The following is a 10,161-nucleotide window of genomic DNA, read 5'->3' on the forward strand; positions in this document are numbered from 1 at the left end:
AGTGTCGGCTGTCGGTCCTCTGTTGGTTTTTGATCCGCAGGCGGGCGAGCTGTCGGGCTTCTTCGGCGCGCTGGGCTATGAGGTCGTGCCAGACGGCATTTCGCTGTCACAGCGGCGCCGCTCACGCACCCAGCACCTCCACCAGATGTCACGTGGTGGTGACGTAGAAGAACACAGTAGCAATACTGTGAACGAGAAAACTAACTTTTATTGGGCGAACTTGTGCCCACAAAACAGGCTACACTTATAGCACAACGAAAGCGGCGAACACAGTCGGCGATCGTCGGAAATCTGATCAGCGGGTCAAGCGCGTCGGCTTTTATACAGAATCGTCGAATGTTCCAGACTAATCGTTGGGACTCGCGTGCCTTCCACAAAGTTCTACAGCATTCGCGTCAGGCGAATAAATCAGATAACACAAGGTTCGGCGACAACAGACTGCGGATAGAAGCATCGATAACTTTCCAGAAACTTCAGATACATGCAAGCGCGTCCCGCGCTGTGCGATAAGATTTGTTAGGCGGCGAAACGTGGTCGCCCGATAAATATAAGTACACGTGTCAATATATTCCCAGGTATGTATAGATGCCGCCATACACGAAAAATGAACGATTAGGCAATCAAAGATTTTCCCCAGAACATTTAAAAAGTGGCACTGAGAATTCATCTTTGCGACAAATATTGAAGTGTTTTGGAATCGCTGGCACACAGAACATATATTCCCAGGCATGTATAGATGCCGCCAAACGCGAAAAATGAACGATTAGGCAATCAAAGATTTTCTCCACAACATTGAAAAAGTGGCACTGAGAATTCATTTTTGCGACAAAAATCGAAGTCTCTCGAAATCGATGCTACTCAGCACATATATTCCCAGGCATGTATATATGCCGCGAAACGCGAAAAATGAACGATTAGGCAATCAAAGATTTTCTCCACAACATTGAAAAAGTGGCACTGAGAATTCATTTTTGCGACAAAAATTGAAGTGTCTCGAAATCGACGGTACTCAGCACATATATTCCCAGGCATGTATAGATGCCGCCAAACGCGAAAAATGAACGATTAGGCAATCAAAGATTTTCCCCACAACATTGAAAATGTGGCACTAAGAATTCATTTTTGCGACAAAAATTGAAGTGTTTTGAAATCGCTGGCACTCAGCACATATATTCCCAGGCATGTATAGATGCCGCCAAACGCGAAAAATGAATGATTAGGCAAACGAAGATTTTCTCCACAACATTGAAAAAGTGGCACTGAGAATTCATTTTTGCGACAAAATTTGAAGTGTCTCGAAATCGACGGTACTCAGCCCATATATTCCCAGGCATGTATAGATGCCGCCAAACGCAATATATGAACGATTAGGCAATCAAAGATTTTCTCCACAACATTGAAAAAGTGGCACTCAGAATTCATTTTTGCGACAAAAATCGAAGTGTCTCGAAAGCGACGGTACTCAGCACATATATTCCCAGGCATGTATAGATGCCGCCAAACGCGAAAAATGAACGATTAGGCAAACAAAGATTTTCTCCACAACATTGAAAAAGTGGCACTGACAATTCATTTTTGCGACAAAAATCGAAGTGTCTCGAAATCCACGGTACTCGGCGCATATATTCCCAGGCATGTATAGATGCCGCCAAACGCGAAAAATGAACGATTAGGCAATCAAAGATTTTCTCCACAACATTGAAAAAGTGGCACTGAGAATTCATTTTTGCGACGAAAATTGAAGTGTTTCGAAATCGCTGGCACTCAGCACATATATTCCCAGGCATGTATAGATGCCGGCAAACGCGAAAAATGACCGATTAGGCAAACAAAGATTTTCCCCACAACATTGAAAAAGTGGCACTGATAATTCATTTTTGCGACAAAAATCGAAGTGTCTCGAAATCGACGGTACTCAGCACATATATTCCCAGGCATGTATAGATGCCGCCAAACGCGAAAAATGAACGATTAGTCAAACAAAGATTTTCTCCACAACATTGAAAAAGTGGCACTGACAATTCATTTTTGCGACGAAAATGAAGTGTTTCGAAATCGCTGGCACTCAGCACATATATTCCCAGGCATGTATAGATGCCGCCAAACGCGAAAACTGAACGATTAGGCAAACAAAGATTTTCCCCACAACATTGAAAAAGTGGCACTGACAATTCATTTTTGCGACAAAAATCGAAGTGTCTCGAAATCGATGGTACTCACCACATATATTCCCAGGCATGTATAGATGCCGCCAGACGCGAAAAATGAACGATTAGGCAATCAAAGATTTTCTCCACAACATTGAAAAAGTCGCACTGAGAATTCATTTTTGCGACAAAAATCGAAGTGTCTCGAAATCGACGGTACTCAGCACATATATTCCCAGGCATGTATATATGCCGCCAAACGCGAAAAATGAACGATTAGGCAAGCAAAGATTTTCTCCGCAACATTGAAAAAGTGGTTCTGACAATTCATTTTTGCGACAAAAATCGAAGTGTCTCGAAATCGACGGTACTCAGCACATATATTCCCAGGCATGTATAGATGCCGCCAAACGCAAAAATGAACGATTAGGCAAAAAAAGATTTTCCCCACAACATTGAAAAAGTGGCACTGAGAATTCATTTTTGCGACAAAAATAGAAGTGTCTCGAAATCGACGGTACTCATCATATATATTCCCAAGCATGTATAGATGCCGCCAAACGCGAAAAATGAACGATTAGGCAAACAAAGATTTTCTACACAACATTGAAAAAGTGGCACTGACAATTCATTTTTGCGACAAAAATCGAAGTGTCTCGAAATCGACGGTTCTCAGCACATATATTCCCAGGCATGTATAGATGCCGCCAAACGCGAAAAATGAACGATTAGGCAATCAAAGATTTTCTCCACAACATTGAAAAAGTCGCACTGACAATTCATTTTTGCGATAAAAATCGGAGTGTCTCGAAATCGACGGTACTCAGCACATATATTCCCAGGCATGTATAGATGCCGCCAAACGCGAAAAATGAACGATTAGGCAAACAAAGATTTTCCCCACAACATTGAAAAAGTGGCACTGATAATTCATTTTTGCGACAAAAATCGAAGTGTCTCGAAATCGACGGTACTCAGCACATATATTCCCAGGCATGTATAGATGCCGCCAAACGCGAAAAATGAACGATTAGGGAAACAAAGATTTTCCCCACAACATTGAAAAAGTGGCACTGAGAATTCATTTTTGCGACGAAAATGAAGTGTTTCGAAATCGCTGGCACTCAGCACATATATTCCCAGGCATGTATAGATGCGCCAAACGCGAAAACTGAACGATTAGGCAAACAAAGATTTTCCCCACAACATTGAAAAAGTGGCACTGACAATTCATTTTTGCGACAAAAATCGAAGTGTCTCGAAATCGATGGTACTCAGCACATATATTCCCAGGCATGTATAGATGCCGCCAGACGCGAAAAATGAACGATTAGGCAATCAAAGATTTTCTCCACAACATTGAAAAAGTCGCACTGAGAATTCATTTTTGCGACAAAAATCGAAGTGTCTCGAAATCAACGGTACTCAGCACATATATTCCCAGGCATGTATAGATGCCGCCAAACGCGAAAAATGAACGATTAGGCAAACAAAGATTTTCCCCACAAAATTGAAAAAGTAGCACTGAGAATTCATTTTTGCGACAAAAATCGAAGTGTCTCGAAATCGACGGTACTCAGCACATCTATTCCCAGGCATGTATAGATGCCGCCAAACGCGAAAACCGAACGATTAGGCAAACAAAGATTTTCTCCTCAACATTGAAAAAGTGGCACTGACAATTCATTTTTGCGACAAAAATCGAAGTGTCTCGAAATCGACGGTACTTAGCACATATAATCCCAGCCATGTATAGATGCCGCCAAACGCGAAAAATAAACGATTAGGCAATCAAAGATTTTCTCCACAACATTGAAAAAGTGGCACTGACAATTCATTTTTGCGACAAAAATCGAAGTGTCTCGAAATCGATGGTACTCAGCACATATATTCCCAGGCATGTATAGATGCCGCCAAACGCGAAAAATGAACGATTAGGCAATCAAAGATTTTCTCCACAACATTGAAAAAGTCGCACTGAGAATTCATTTTTGCGACAAAAATCGAAGTGTCTCGAAATCGATGGTACTCAGCACATATATTCCCAGGCATGTATAGATGCCGCCAAACGCGAAAACTGAACGATTAGGCAAACAAAGATTTTCCCCAGAACATTGAAAAAGTGGCACTGACAATTGATTTTTGCGACAAAAATCGAAGTGTCTCGAAATCGATGGTACTCAGCACATATATTCCCAGGCATGTATAGATGCCGCCAAATGAGAAAAATGAACGATTAGGCAATCAAAGATTTTCTCCACAACATTGAAAAAGTCGCACTGAGAATTCATTTTTGCGACAAAAATCGAAGTGTCTCGAAATCGACGGTACTCAGCACATATATTCCCAGGCATGTATAGATGCCGCCAAACGCGAAAACTGAACGATTAGGCAAACAAAGATTTTCCCCACAACATTGAAAAAGTGGCACTGAATATTCATTTTTGCGACAAAAATCGAAGTGTCTCGAAATCGATGGTACTCAGCACATATATTCCCAGGCATGTATAGATGCCGCCAAACGCGAAAAATGAACGATTAGGCAATCAAAGATTTTCTCCACAACATTGAAAAAGTCGCACTGAGAATTCATTTTTGCGACAAAAATCGAAGTGTCTCGAAATCAACGGTACTCAGCACATATATTCCCAGGCATGTATAGATGCCACCAAACGCGCAAAATGAACGATTAGGCAAACAAAGATTTTCCCCACAAAATTGAAAAACTAGCACTGAGAATTCATTTTTGCGACAAAAATAGAAGTGTCTCGAAATCGACGGTACTCAGCATATATATTCCCAAGCATGTATAGATGCCGCCAAACGCGAAAAATGAACGATTAGGCAAACAAAGATTTTCTCCACAACATTGAAAAAGTGGCACTGACAATTCATTTTTGCGACAAAAATCGAAGTGTCTCGAAATCGACGGTACTCAGCACATATATTCCCAGGCATGTATAGATGCCGCCAAACGCGAAAAATGAACGATTAGGCAATCAAAGATTTTCTCCACAACATTGAAAAAGTCGCACTGACAATTCATTTTTGCGATAAAAATCGGAGTGTCTCGAAATCGACGGTACTCAGCACATATATTCCCAGGCATGTATAGACGCCGCCAAACGCGAAAAATGAACGATTAGGCAAACAAAGATTTTCCCCACAACATTGAAAAAGTTGCACTGAGAATTCATTTTTGCGACGAAAATTGAAGTGTTTCGAAATCGCTGGCACTCAGCACATATATTCCCAGGCATGTATAGATGCCGGCAACCGCGAAAAATGACCGATTAGGCAAACAAAGATTTTCCCCACAACATTGAAAAAGTGGCACTGACAATTCATTTTTGCGACAAAAATCGAAGTGTCTCGAAATCGACGGTACTCAGCACATATATTCCCAGGCATGTATAGATGCCGCCAAACGCGAAAAATGAATGATTAGGCAAATAAAGATTTTCTCCACAACATTGAAAAAGTGGCACTGACAATTCATTTTTGCGACAAAAATCGAAGTGTCTCGAAATCGACGGTACTCAGCACATATATTCCCAGGCATGTATAGATGCCGCCAAACGCGAAAAATGAACGATTAGGCAATCAAAGATTTTCTCCACAACATTGAGAAAGTGGCACTGAATTCATTTTTGCGACAAAAATCGAAGTGTCTCGAAATCGACGGTACTAAGCACATATAATCCCAGCCATGTATAGATGCCGCCAAACGCGAAAAATAAACGATTAGGCAATTAAAGATTTTCTCCACAACATTGAAAAAGTGGCACTGACAATTCATTTTTGCGACAAAAATCGAAGTGTCTCGAAATCGATGGTACTCAGCACATATATTCCCAGGCATGTATAGATGCCGCCAAACGCGAAAAATGAACGATTAGGCAATCAAAGATTTTCTCCACAACATTGAAAAAGTCGCACTGAGAATTCATTTTTGCGACAAAAATCGAAGTGTCTCGAAATCAACGGTACTCAGCACATATATTCCCAGGCATGTATAGATGCCGCCAAACGCGAAAAATGAACGATTAGGCAAACAAAGCTTTTCCCCACAAAATTGAAAAAGTAGCACTGAGAATTCATTTTTACGACAAAAATCGAAGTGTCTCGAAATCGACGGTACTCAGCACATATATTCCCAGGCATGTATAGATGCCGCCAAACGCGAAAAATGAACGATTAGGCAAACAAAGATTTTCCCCACAACATTGAAAAAGTGGCACTGAGAATTCATTTTTGCGACAAAAATCGAAGTGTCTTGAAATCGACGGTACTCAGCACATTAATTCCCAGGTATGTATAGATGCCACCAAACGCGAAAAATGAACGATTAGGCAATCAAAGATTTTCTCCACAACATTGAAAAAGTCGCACTGAGAATTCATTTTTGCGACAAAAATCGAAGTGTCTCGAAATCGACGGTACTCAGCACATATATTCCCAGGCATGTATAGATGCCGCCAAACGCGAAAAATGAACGATTAGGCAAACAAAGATTTTCCCCACAACATTGAAAAAGTGGCACTGAGAATTCATTTTTGCGACGAAAATTGAAGTGTTTCGAAATCGCTGGCACTCAGCACATATATTCCCAGGCATGTATAGATGCCGCCAAACGCGAAAACTGAACGATTAGGCAAACAAAGATTTTCCCCACAACATTGAAAAAGTCGCACTAACAATTCATTTTTGCGATAAAAATCGGAGCGTCGCGAAATCGACGGTACTCAGCACATATATTCCCAGGCATGTATAGATGCCGCCAAACGCGAAAAATGAACGATTAGGCAAACAAAGATTTTCCCCACAACATTGAAAAAGTTGCACTGAGAATTCATTTTTGCGACGAAAATGAAGTGTTTCGAAATCGCTGGCACTCAGCACATATATTCCCAGGCATGTATAGATGCCGCCAAACGCGAAAACTGAACGATTAGGCAAACAAAGATTTTCCCCACAACATTGAAAAAGTGGCACTGACAATTGATTTTTGCGACAAAAATCGAAGTGTCTCGAAATCGATGGTACTCAGCACATATATTCCCAGGCATGTATAGATGCCGCCAAATGAGAAAAATGAACGATTAGGCAATCAAAGATTTTCTCCACAACATTGAAAAAGTCGCACTGAGAATTCATTTTTGCGACAAAAATCGAAGTGTCTCGAAATCGACGGTACTCAGCACATATATTCCCAGGCATGTATAGATGCCGCCAAACGCGAAAACTGAACGATTAGGCAAACAAAGATTTTCCCCACAACATTGAAAAAGTGGCACTGACAATTCATTTTTGCGACAAAAATCGAAGTGTCTCGAAATCGATGGTACTCAGCACATATATTCCCAGGCATGTATAGATGCCGCCAAACGCGAAAAATGAACGATTAGGCAATCAAAGATTTTCTCCACAACATTGAAAAAGTCGCACTGAGAATTCATTTTTGCGACAAAAATCGAAGTGTCTCGAAATCAACGGTACTCAGCACATATATTCCCAGGCATGTATAGATGCCACCAAACGCGCAAAATGAACGATTAGGCAAACAAAGATTTTCCCCACAAAATTGAAAAAGTAGCACTGAGAATTCATTTTTGCGACAAAAATAGAAGTGTCTCGAAATCGACGGTACTCAGCATATATATTCCCAAGCATGTATAGATGCCGCCAAACGCGAAAAATGAACGATTAGGCAAACAAAGATTTTCTCCACAACATTGAAAAAGTGGCACTGACAATTCATTTTTGCGACAAAAATCGAAGTGTCTCGAAATCGACGGTACTCAGCACATATATTCCCAGGCATGTATAGATGCCGCCAAACGCGAAAAATGAACGATTAGGCAATCAAAGATTTTCTCCACAACATTGAAAAAGTCGCACTGACAATTCATTTTTGCGATAAAAATCGGAGTGTCTCGAAATCGACGGTACTCAGCACATATATTCCCAGGCATGTATAGACGCCGCCAAACGCGAAAAATGAACGATTAGGCAAACAAAGATTTTCCCCACAACATTGAAAAAGTTGCACTGAGAATTCATTTTTGCGACGAAAATTGAAGTGTTTCGAAATCGCTGGCACTCAGCACATATATTCCCAGGCATGTATAGATGCCGGCAACCGCGAAAAATGACCGATTAGGCAAACAAAGATTTTCCCCACAACATTGAAAAAGTGGCACTGACAATTCATTTTTGCGACAAAAATCGAAGTGTCTCGAAATCGACGGTACTCAGCACATATATTCCCAGGCATGTATAGATGCCGCCAAACGCGAAAAATGAATGATTAGGCAAATAAAGATTTTCTCCACAACATTGAAAAAGTGGCACTGACAATTCATTTTTGCGACAAAAATCGAAGTGTCTCGAAATCGACGGTACTCAGCACATATATTCCCAGGCATGTATAGATGCCGCCAAACGCGAAAAATGAACGATTAGGCAATCAAAGATTTTCTCCACAACATTGAGAAAGTGGCACTGAATTCATTTTTGCGACAAAAATCGAAGTGTCTCGAAATCGACGGTACTAAGCACATATAATCCCAGCCATGTATAGATGCCGCCAAACGCGAAAAATAAACGATTAGGCAATTAAAGATTTTCTCCACAACATTGAAAAAGTGGCACTGACAATTCATTTTTGCGACAAAAATCGAAGTGTCTCGAAATCGATGGTACTCAGCACATATATTCCCAGGCATGTATAGATGCCGCCAAACGCGAAAAATGAACGATTAGGCAATCAAAGATTTTCTCCACAACATTGAAAAAGTCGCACTGAGAATTCATTTTTGCGACAAAAATCGAAGTGTCTCGAAATCAACGGTACTCAGCACATATATTCCCAGGCATGTATAGATGCCGCCAAACGCGAAAAATGAACGATTAGGCAAACAAAGCTTTTCCCCACAAAATTGAAAAAGTAGCACTGAGAATTCATTTTTACGACAAAAATCGAAGTGTCTCGAAATCGACGGTACTCAGCACATATATTCCCAGGCATGTATAGATGCCGCCAAACGCGAAAAATGAACGATTAGGCAAACAAAGATTTTCCCCACAACATTGAAAAAGTGGCACTGAGAATTCATTTTTGCGACAAAAATCGAAGTGTCTTGAAATCGACGGTACTCAGCACATTAATTCCCAGGTATGTATAGATGCCACCAAACGCGAAAAATGAACGATTAGGCAATCAAAGATTTTCTCCACAACATTGAAAAAGTCGCACTGAGAATTCATTTTTGCGACAATAATCGAAGTGTCTCGAAATCGACGGTACTCAGCACATATATTCCCAGGCATGTATAGATGCCGCCAAACGCGAAAAATGAACGATTAGGCAAACAAAGATTTTCCCCACAACATTGAAAAAGTGGCACTGAGAATTCATTTTTGCGACGAAAATTGAAGTGTTTCGAAATCGCTGGCACTCAGCACATATATTCCCAGGCATGTATAGATGCCGCCAAACGCGAAAACTGAACGATTAGGCAAACAAAGATTTTCCCCACAACATTGAAAAAGTGGCACTGACAATTCATTTTTGCGACAAAAATCGAAGTGTCTCGAAATCGATGGTACTCAGCACATATATTCCCAGGCATGTATAGATGCCGCCAAACGCGAAAAATGAACGATTAGGCAATCAAAGATTTTCTCCACAACATTGAAAAAGACGCACTGAGAATTCATTTTTGCGACAAAAATCGAAGTGTCTCGAAATCAACGGTACTCGGCACATATATTCCCAGGCATGTATAGATGCCGCCAAACGCGAAAAATGAACGATTAGGCAAACAAAGCTTTTCCCCACAAAATTGAAAAAGTAACACTGAGAATTCATTTTTGCGACAAAAATCGAAGTGTCTCGAAATCGACGGTACTCAGCACATATATTCCCAGGCATGTATAGATGCCGCCAAACGCGAAAACTGAACGATTAGGCAAACAAAGATTTTCCCCACAACATTGAAAAAGTGGCACT

Source organism: Dermacentor andersoni, unplaced genomic scaffold (genome assembly GCF_023375885.2).
Source record: "Dermacentor andersoni unplaced genomic scaffold, qqDerAnde1_hic_scaffold ctg00000059.1, whole genome shotgun sequence".
Taxonomy (NCBI): Eukaryota; Metazoa; Arthropoda; class Arachnida; order Ixodida; family Ixodidae; genus Dermacentor; species Dermacentor andersoni.